This window comes from Neltuma alba, unplaced genomic scaffold (genome assembly GCF_004799145.2).
Source record: "Neltuma alba isolate B1F8T4 unplaced genomic scaffold, ASM479914v2 tig00010517_pilon, whole genome shotgun sequence".
Classification (NCBI taxonomy): domain Eukaryota; kingdom Viridiplantae; phylum Streptophyta; class Magnoliopsida; order Fabales; family Fabaceae; genus Neltuma; species Neltuma alba.
Window position 1 is genome coordinate 363,513 of NW_021635392.1, and position 11,377 is coordinate 374,889.

General features: G+C 33.1%; 1 pseudogene; it reads left to right on the forward strand.

Moving 5' to 3' along the window:
* Nucleotides 1-9,219: 9,219 nt before the first annotated feature.
* On the forward strand, nucleotides 9,220-10,773 carry LOC114756866 (protein WHAT'S THIS FACTOR 1 homolog, chloroplastic-like; annotated as a pseudogene).
* The last annotated feature ends 604 nt before the right edge of the window (nucleotides 10,774-11,377 follow it).

Sequence of the window (11,377 nt, forward strand, 5' to 3'; positions counted from 1 at the left end):
AGGGTAAACCATTAGCCTTTTGGTGATGGAGGATGAAGCTAGAGCTCAAGAACTGAATAGAGGAGTTTCTTAGTCTAAATCTGTGCTTAAACTTGTGTTGAAGGTTTCTAGATTTAGGAATTTTTGTACTTATGTAAGACTTTATTTATGATTTGTAAATCTTGTGTTTAGACTACTGCAGTGTAATTGGATTGGATGTTATTTAATGTTGATTTATCTATATAAATATTTCAGTTTGAATCCTCACTGTCAATTGATTGTCAATGATCATTGATGATTAATCTGTTTACTTAGTATTCTATGGTTGTTGATTGACAATCTGAGGGCATTTGTATCATCCATTCATTTAGACTCTAAGTGGTTTTTAACAATGTTTTAAGACATGTTAATCAGCTTTGATTAAAGTGAGTTTTTATTAATTAAAACTTTGGATCCAAGTGATTACTTGGTGTTTTCATAAAACTTAGAGATTTTCCAAACTCCTAATCAATTTAAGAGTGAAGATAGTTGAGTTTTCATCATCAAGAGTCTATCCCATCATACCTTCCCTTTAATCCAAAGCATATCTTCATTTGTTTAAAAGACCAAAAAAATGTACTTCTATGCAATTTACATTTACTGCACCACTTTTTAAACAATTAAACTCCTTTTTCTTTACCCAAATCATTATGTTTTTTTATAACTAGTCTAATCTAGGTTTTTCCAATACAGCGCTCCTTGAGAAGAACGATTGGTTGTGCCTTATACTACATTATCTGGTACAATCACAATCTTGATGACCCGAAAAGCGACATTCCAGTCCAATCAATGTTTTTTGGGCTTTTCTTGTTCCAAACAGCATAATAGTAGACTTGAATCTAATCAATAGAGATAACACATTTACTACTCACCTAGCTGCTCTTGGTAACAAAGAGTATTGTAATTTCAAGTTTTCAACCAAATAACTCTATTTACTAAACCCACTAAAATGTCAATCTATGTTTGTTTTTACCTCACAAGAACAAAAATTTTCAAACTACATGTCCATCTACTAATGTCCATCTCTCTTACTCCAATTACTTGCTACTACTTCTATCTCTATGCTCATATAAAATGCACTAGAAAGGGTAATGAAACCTGAAATTTTCAAACTATGTCTTACCTCACAAGAACAAAGACTAAAGGCGAGAGAAGAGGGAAATTTGATGGCCAAGGAGGGAGGAGGGAGATGGATGAGATAGCAGTAAGTGGCAATTTGTGAGCTACAACTTTGATGGCCAAAGATGGAGGAGTTTAGTCTGAACTTTGCAAGCTACGAGCTGTGACTTGTGACGGCCAAGTAGTGTAGATAAGAAATTGTGAGAGTGATTGAGTGAAGGCCGAAGAAGGAGAAAGGAGAACTGGAGAAGGAGGGAGTGAACACTGTCTACTGACCTATGAGAGCGAGATTTAGGGCTTAAAAAACTATGAGATTTAGGGAGACTAAAAAGTGAGAGAATGATGTTATTTGAGGCAAGGAGGAGTCGCGGATGACTAAAAAAATAGGGACTAAGAGAAATATTTAAAAAACCAAAAAAAAAGTATAATTTCAAATAATGTTGGTTATTTGGTTATAACCAAATTATTTTAAGGGACACCAAACCAAATAGTGATAACCAAAATAACAGGAAAAAAACCAAAAAATAAAAATCGAATTGGGTTTGGTTAGGTTCCAGTTTAGTTTTGCTTACCCTTACACTTAGCAAATTCATCATTATAATGAAAATTAAGCCATTTAGCTAGTGGCTCAATCTCACCATTAAATTCTTCCCCCTTACATATGTACAAATCTATGAAAGATCTATTTAATTGACCCCATCAAACTAGCAAAACCATGAGAAGTGATATCATAAAAAATGTTGCCTTGAGAAATATCTGAGCTCAAGAAGAATGATAAAAATTAATGTAATAGCCCAAACCATAAAGGAAAAAAAATAATCCAAGCCTTTATGGTTGATATGAGAGGATCTTGGTCCATAAAGAGAACTTGTAAGCAAATTTTGAGAAGCCACAACCTTAGAGTAATTAATACACTCATGACTCATCATCTAGCAATTAATACAAAACTCATTAATGGCTCCATAAGCGTTCATGGGCTGATTTTTTTACCTAATTGAAGATAAAGATGATTGCAAATTTTTAATAACATCTTAGAGCCTAAAGTAACTTTCACATGTAAACCACTTGCATGAAGGTTACTGTAACACCTTACTTTATTACTCAATTTTATATCAAGTGGGATTAATTAGAACCATTTAATAAGACACTAAGTTGGAAAAATTTAAATTTTTAAATTTAATTTCTCATGTTACCATTCATTGTAACCCTAATTTTGGCCAAATTTTGAAAAATCATAATTAATTCTAGAAAAGTTGAAATGACATGGTTCTAAGTCCTAGTTGAATCCTTTAATGATATCTTTAATGAAAAAATACATCCAGATTATGATCTCAACTCATGTGTGCTCAATTTCAATGCCAAAAAGAATTGTTCATTTAGTAACTTTTCCAATTTTTTGGAATTTATACCTAACTTTAGAAAAATGTAACTTCTTGCACAAAACTCTAAATTTTATGAATTACCACTCATTTTAAAGATAAAAATAAGATCTATTGATCTGTCAATTTTTATGACCAAACTCCTTTATTTGCTTAAAATTTCATATGGTCAAATTTTGTCTCCATTTTGGTCAACTTTTATCCTTTCTGTATTTAACTTGTCCTAATACATCAATAGCCATTCAAACATAAGTAAACCATGCTACACAGCATATAATAAATGTGTTCGCATAAGTTACGAACTTCAATGGTCATCCAAACATCAATTCATAAATATTACAACATTTAGACATAAAGTCTATTATAATTTCAACAACATTTCCTTCATAGTAAAACCACCTCCTTGCCTTTGCGCATACCACTTGCAGCCCCTATTAGTGTGATTTGGACATAGAGAGGAATGAGATTTCATAGAAATCTCAGTAACAAAGAATTACAATCACAATGTTACTCAAACAAAGTAAGTTACAATCAAGTTCACAAATCATCCATTTATTTCTATGGCATGAAAAATCATATCAAACCATTCCAAGATCAACATATTAATGCATTTTGGCAAGGTATACAATGCAATCTATCAACACATTACCATCAAACAAGTTCCAACACAACATGGCATATATTTAAAAGTTATGCTAAGTAACAACCAAACGAGATAACATTAAAATTGTAAATTCTGTGCTACCTTTTTTGTTTTTGGATTACACGACTTCCTCTCTTGATTCTTGAGTTTTCGTTTGCTCAATAATATGACCTACCAAACAACAAGAATAAATGTATTCCAAATCAATAATACTATCCATTACATAATTCCTTCTATAACCCTTCCCCTTTTTAACCTTTAATTTAGGATTTTAGTATCATCAATCTTTCTATAATTCCCATAGGTTTTTCCTATACAATTTTCCATTTATAATCTATTTTTGAACTTAGATGCATCAAAACCCAACTCCTTCCCTCCTTTCTCAAGTTGGCCGAATGGTTCCTTTAGGGTTTTAAAGTTTTTATTCTCAATTTCAACGCCTCCAAACACATGTTCTTCACATATCCCTATACAAATCCATTGGAAGTATCAAAACAACAAAAATCAAATCCTAGGACATCATTCTTGCCTTGGCCGAATAGCACCACACACAAGCACAACTTGATATCTTTCAAGCAACAAGGTTTAATCACTATCAAACAATCATTTTCTATCTCTTAATCCATATAACAACTTAATATCGATCATAGGTCAATAAGAAACAATTCATGCGGCAAGAATCCTTGGAGTTTCCAACCATTAAACTCTACCAATCCAAATAAAATCAAGTATTAGATAGAATAATCAAGCTTTTACCTTGATTAGTGACTTGAAAACACTTCATTTCACCTTGATTTTTCTCTCCTCCTTCTTCTCTCCTCTTGGCCAAAGTTCCTCTGCCCTCCAATCTCCCAATTTGGCTAAAAGAAAGTGATGGAAATGGAGAGGAAGTGATATATATATAATACTTGATTCATACTTACCATGTGGTAGCTATTTTAACCATGAGACATTTGGCCAAATCTCTTCTCTTCTTCCTCATTTAGGCGCCACATGTCCTCTTAGGTGTCCTCCACATTTAATGAATATGCCACCTCATAGGGCACAAAGCTCCATGTGTAAAAAATCTACATATTTTATTCAAAAATCCAATCTTCCAACTCTATCCTCCAATAAATTGTATTATTCCACCTAGGTCCTTACCCTCGATATATAGAGCCATTTAAGTCAGAAAAATGGGAAAAATTTTGGCCCTGCCAAGTTTATGACTATCACACTTTGTAATTTCACGTAATTGATTAAATTTTTTTGGATCTTGTTAAATTCACTATCTCCAAAAATTTATTTCCTTGCACCAATATCTTCCTCTTAATAAGAAAAGATTTCCTAAATTTTCTCAAATTTTATTTTGGTTTATAACTCCTCCAATTGAATTTTCTCCAAAATCGGCCATTTACAAATATAATTTCCAACTTTAAATAATTTAAAACTAACCTTTACATCCCTAGAGGTTGGGAATAATTTTAAAATTCATAATAACTCTTCAAAATTTTCATAATTTTTTCATGAATTATTGAGGCCCCTATATATTTTAAATAATTCAATTTGGCTAATTTTCCTCTAATTAGCCAAAATTCCAAGAAAATACAGAAAATTGTAAAATAAATTATTTTCATCTTCCAGGCTTTAAACACTGTTTTGTGCCCTTTATTTTATTTTTCATGATTTTTGAAAACTTTTCTAAAATTTTTAGTCTACATTCCTATTATGTTCAATATTAACCGGATATTTCAAAAATAACAGTCCGGCCCCAGTTTGATTTCAGTTTAAAAGTTGTGCCTTTTATCTATTGGCTACTTTGCCTAATCCATGGTCTATTTTATATTGTTCACTCTAGGGTTAAAATTAACAGGATATGACAGTTATTGTATTCATCAAACTTAAATAAAACCCCTAACTGATTACCCATCAACTCAACAACTTCCAATGTATAATAATCAATAGGAATACCAAAAAATAAAACCCGAACATAAACTTAATTATCTAATAAAACATCCGGCGTCTATTGGAAAAAACAGGAGTAAAACTCTAAAGCATCCAAGTTCCTTGATATAAGATTGCTCAACAATTACTAGGATTGCTAAACTAAATAAAAAAGATGCTATCAACATGTTGCACAACCCGAACTAAAACTTTAAGATGCCAATTGAATTGCACGAGAGACTGTAACTTGAGATCATGTAGCTTTCTGGTACCAATCACCTTGATAAAAAGAAAGTGCTCACAACAAAAAGCTACATGTTTATCGTTCCTAGCACAAAAGAACATTTTAAAAAACTAACGAAATCATAACGCCCAACAAAACCAAACCACAACTAGCCACAGCAAAGCAACAAACTAAACGAAAAAGCACCTAGAGATGAAGGAAATCTTAGCCAATGCCAAACGAACCAATAAGAGGAGAATAAGGAGACAAACCAAGCAAGTATGCAGAAATCTACAGACCATGCTACTCCGTCAAGTTCAATAGAACCTTCAAGTGAGAAGCCTCCCTTCAGTTCGACTTCAACTTTTAATCTAAGCTGAACCAATTTGAACCACTATGCATATATTATATCAATCAACTTGATTGATGGGCGTTTATATGTTTCGATGGAAGTAGCTTTAGCTCAAGGGAAAAGTAAAGGATTTAGATTTCAAAAAGTGATTAATAATCTACTGTTCCCTAAAAATTAGGGTAAATATTTTATTTTTACCTTTTCCCATTCACATGTACTTTTTAAATAAATAAAAGTTTATTGTAATATTTCAAAACCCAAATAATGACTATTGTAATACCTTTTACGAGAATCCTAAATCAATGGCAGAATCTGAACTCCAATATATACCAAGTCTTTTCTAATTGAACCAATGCTCATTGACCCATTCACATGGTTTCTTTAAATAACATGTTATTTATTTGTTTCTTTTAACTATACGTTTTATATTGGAAAAATGATACAAAAATGACACTTGACCTTAGAAATGCCAAAATGGTTACTTAAATTTGTAAAATCCCAATTTAGTCACAAGTGAGTAATTTGACATTTATAAATTTACTGAAATGGCCATATTAACCTTCATTTTATTTGTTGTTTTTTACAAAAACAAATACCCTTACTGGCTGGCTGTTGCTAGATCAGGCGGTCGCCATTACTGGAGCTCTAGCGGTCGCCGCTAATTGGTCGCTGGAGCTTCAGCGGCCAACAACAATTTTGTTTTTGAAAATTTTTGCAACTTCAATAAAATGGTTGACAACTTTTATAACGTTATTAATAAGTTTAGTATTGCAATTAACAATATGTTTTCCAGAAAATTCAAAAAGTAGCATTTTCACAACTTCAATAATGCCATTAACAAGTTTTCTAACTCTATTAACAACTTCTGTATAGTATTTAATAACAGGTTTTCAGAAAAATTTAAAAAAAAAAAGAAATTTTTACAACTTTAGTAACTACTTTTTTTTTTTTAAAGTTTTACAAGTTCAGTAAAACGGTTAACAAGTTTTGTAATGCTATTAACAAGTTTAGTATAGTAGTTAATAACAGATTTTTCAAAAAATTCAAAAAGCAGTATTTTCACAACTTTAGTAATGCCGTTAACAAGTTTCATAAATCTATTAACAACTTCGGTATAATATTTAACAACAGGTTTTTTTTAAAAAAATCTTTAAAAAAATGGCATTCTTACAACTTTAGCAATTGTTTTTTTTTTTTTGAAAATTTTTTACAACTTCAGTAAAATGGTTAATAATTTTTGTAATGCTATTAATAAGTTCAGTATAGCAGTTAACAACATGTTTTTTAGAAAATTCAAAAAGTAGCATGTTTATAACTTTAGTAATATCGTTAACAAGTTACGTAACTCTATTAACATGTTCTGTATAGCATTTAACAAGTTTTCTGAAAAATTCAAAAAGTAGCACTTTTTCAACTTTAGTAACACGATTAACAAGTTATGTAATGCTATTGACAACTCTCAAGACTATAATAGCTGCTTAATAGGTGAAAAAATTTTGTACAACTTTCATAGGAAGCTAATATAAAAAACATTAACTTTTATGAAGGTTGTTAATATCATTACATAACTTGTTAACTATGTTACTGAAGTTGTAAAAATTTTACTTTTTAATTTTTTAGAAAACCTGTTATTAAATACTATATTGAAGTTGTTAAAAAAGTTACAGAACCTGTTAACAGCATTACTAAAGTTGTAAAAATGCTATTTTTTGAGTTTTCTGAAAAACTTGTTGTTAACTGCTATGTTGAACTTGTTAATCATGTTACAAAAGTTGTTAACTGTTTTATGAAGTTGTAACTTTTTTTAAAAAAAGTAGTTACTAAAATTGTAAAAATATCATTTTTTTAAAATTTTTTTTAAGAAAACTTGTTATTAATTACTATAACGAAATTGTTAATAGAGTTACAAAACTTGTTAACGACATTATTGAAATTTTGAAAATACTACTTTTTGAATTTTCTAAAAAACCTGTTATTAATTACTATACTGAACTTGTTAGTAGCGTTACAAAAGTTGCTAACCGTTTTATTGAAATTATAAAAATTTTCAAAAAAATTATTGCCGGCCACCAGAGCTCAGGTGATCGATTGGCAGTGGCTGTCGGAGCTTCAGTGATGGTGGCCACTTGAGCTCCGGCAGCTGCCGCAGGCACCGAAGCTCGGGCGACGGGCCGACTAGTGGAGCATTTAGTTTTTTAAAAAACAATAAATAAAATAAAGGGCAATATGATCAATTCAGCAAATTTTTAAATATCAAATTGGTCACTTGTGAATAAATTAGGATTTTACAAATTTAAATGATCATTTTGGCATTGCCAAATTTAAGTGTTATTTTTGTGTCATTTTTTTCTTTTATATTTTTTTAATAATATACATTTTATACTTGGAGTCTGGGTTTCGGTCAAGGTTAAAATGCTTGGGCTGAAAGCCCAGAGAAAATCAGGAGATGACCCAAACGAGACGCAACGACAAGTCGTAGGTGAATAGTTGTGGCGTCCCCGCGTGCCTTCCCTCGATCTGGATCCACGATTCAGAAAACTAGTCCAACTCTCTCCCTCTCATTTCCAATTTTCCCACTTCTCTCTACTTTCACTGATCGCCGACTGTTACCTTCACCGTTGACGGCAGCTCTGGCCGCTTCGTGACGCGCCCTCTCTCTCCTGCCTCATAGGTGATTCTTTGGCCCACTCGATCTGTCGAATTTTAAACTTGATTTTCAGATTTTGTCTTCATTTCATGCTTATTCGCGTGTACCCCCCCCCCTTTTTCCTTTCCTTTTATCAGTTTCAGCTTTTGCATTCGCTTTTCGTTTCGGTCATTTGATTTTCTGGGTTCCCGATTGATCTCCTTTCTGCACATGGTGCGTGGTCTTCAGAATATTTTCTTTGGGTTTTCTATTTGTTGCATGTGAATTGCTTTTTACTTATTCCTTGTAATGTTTATTATGAGTTTTGGTAAATGGACAATCTTCTTTTTTCACGGTGAATTGGTGAAGGACATTGATTGGGTCTCATTTGAGTTTGAACTGTTTAATGAAAATGCTGCCGCGGAGGTCTGCTTTCGGGCTGAGGGGGCGGTTCAGGGATTTGGATGATCGGATTAGTTTCTCCCCTGCTTTAATTTTTGCTCTACGCGAAATGTGGGAATTTGGAGGTTTTATTGCTGTTATTATTATGTTTACTGTGTCTTGCAGTTATCTCTTCTTAGAATGGTTATATGAAGTTTGAATAGTGATATGGATAAATTGTAAACTTCGGAATATACCTATTACTGTTGCACTTGAAAGCTAAACTTAGGATAAATGACCACTTTGTACAATGATTAGCATCATTGTAAATGACAACGTATGCACATCTGAAAATTGGCGTATGCAAGCTTGTTACAATAAATGAGGCCATTAAGCTATCGACCTGTTTAATTGTAGTGGACTCCCTTGTCTGTGAAATCTGAACTATGAGCCCATCTTAGTTTTGGGCTTTCGTGAGAAAGTCCCTTGATTTGTGGTGGTCTTCTTTGCTGATTCACTCTGTTCTTTGAAGGCACAGAGGCTGTTGTGCTGCTAGCCTACTCGTCTGCATCAGGTATGTTCAACAAAACTCGCAACATTTTCCTTCACAAATTAGATGCTGCTTTTGCTGATCACAAGTTCAATTTTCACGTGAAAAAATCTATAAGTAGCCTCAAAGTAGTATGGAGAAAAGACCGTGAACTAGACCTAGCAATAGAGAAAGACAAGCGGTATAAGCTTTGCGCTCGTGTTGTCAAGGAAGTTCTGAATGAACCGGGTCGAGTAATCCCATTGCGATATCTTGAGAAACGGCGCGAGAGGATGCGCCTTAATGTTAAAATCACAACATTTTTAAACCAGAATCCTGGCTTGTTTGATGTCTACTACGATCGTATCAAACCAAAATCGGAGCATGTTCGGTTTCTAAGAGTAAGCGATCGGCTCAAAAAATTTTGGAAGAAGAAAAAAGGATTTACAGAGAAAACGAGCCCTTAATTGTGTCGAAGCTATGTAAATTGTTAATGATGTCAAAGGATAAGGTGATTAGCGCAGATAAATTGCTTCATGTGAAAAGGGAATTTGGGTTCCCAAATGATTTTTTGGTTAGTTTGATTCCTAAGTATCCGCAGTATTTTAGGTTGATCGGGTGTCCTGGAGAGGAAAAATCATTTCTTGAATTGGTTTCTTGGAACCCGGAGTTTGCAAAATCTGTGATTGAGCAAAGGGCTGAAGAGGAGATGAAATTGACAGGGATTAGAGTTCGGCCAAATTTCGTCGTGAAGCTTCCTCTGGGATTTTTCTTAAGGGAGGAGATGAGGGAATGGACTAGAGATTGGATTGAGCTTGATTACTTATCGCCATATGACAATGTGTCCCATTTGGATCAAGCGTCAAGAGAAATGGAGAAGAAGACCATTGGAGTATTCCATGAGCTGCTTTCTCTCTCATTATATAAAAGGATTCCAGTGCCAATATTGGGAAAGTTTTGTGATGAATATAGGTTTTCAAATGCATTTTCTAGTGCATTTACAAGGCATTCGGGGATTTTCTACATGTCCTTAAAAGGAGGGATTAAAACAGCAATGCTGAGAGAAGCTTACAAAAATGGTGAGTTGATTGATCGAGATCCACTGCTTGAGATCAAAGATAAATTTGTTGAGTTGTTGGAAGAGGGTTGGCGGCAAAGAGCTGAGGAGTTGCGATTGCGAGGAGAACAAGTTAAGAAGGACATGGTAATTTTAGCTGCGAAAGCTAGTTAGCAAATTGAGAACGGCAGGGAAATTCTAGCTGTGGAAGGTAGTGAATATAAAAAAGGCATTATTAAGGTATAAAATGATTTGACTGGAAGATGGCTTTGATGACTGTAAGAAGAATAGAAGTAAATCATTATTGACGGTAGGTAAATTACAGTGGGAGATTAGACTTTATGTTATCATATATGTTGATATATATATTATTCCAAGGAAAATTTTGTAGTTAGTACTCTGTTATAAATGTTACAAAGAAATAAGCTCTAGGCTTCGTCTTATGGGGACAGAGCACAGGCTCACTCATGCTGAAATTTCATCTAGTTATGAAGAATGAGGATGGCTAGAACTGTACGCTTGATCATTTGATCATAAATACTCAAAGTTTGTTTCAACTCAAGAAGCCTAAATAACTAAGCAAAAACCCATAAATAATTTTGTTTATTATAATCTACAAAATGTAAAATTCAAATGTGTTCCTAAAGGATAGACAATCACACCTCCTTCCTTAGGGAGTGCTTCCTGGTTAACAAGCAACATCGGGTGCCATGCAAGAACTGAAAATCTGGCACACTTTCTTTCCAAATATTCTGCAGGCCTCCGCCTCAGAACTCAGAGGCTATTGTTATGTTGCCAACAAAACCCATCCTTTATGATATATGGACAAGGTAAGGTATACTTTTTGCATAAGGAGTCAAATGGAATCTTAAAGCTTAAAATAAACTTGAGACAAATTTAACAGCATAATCAATAAATGTGGAAGCGTTGTTGAAATGCTGTAAAAATTTCAGGTTAAAGCTTAAATAAACTTGAGACAAATTTAGCAGCATAATCAATAAATGGGGAAGTGTTGTTAAAATGCTGTAAAAAATTCAAGTAATTGCGCATTAAATGGGGAATATAATCATGAAACTTAATAAAAGGCCATGGGTGCCTTGACATGCAGTATCCCTTTGGGACTTTCA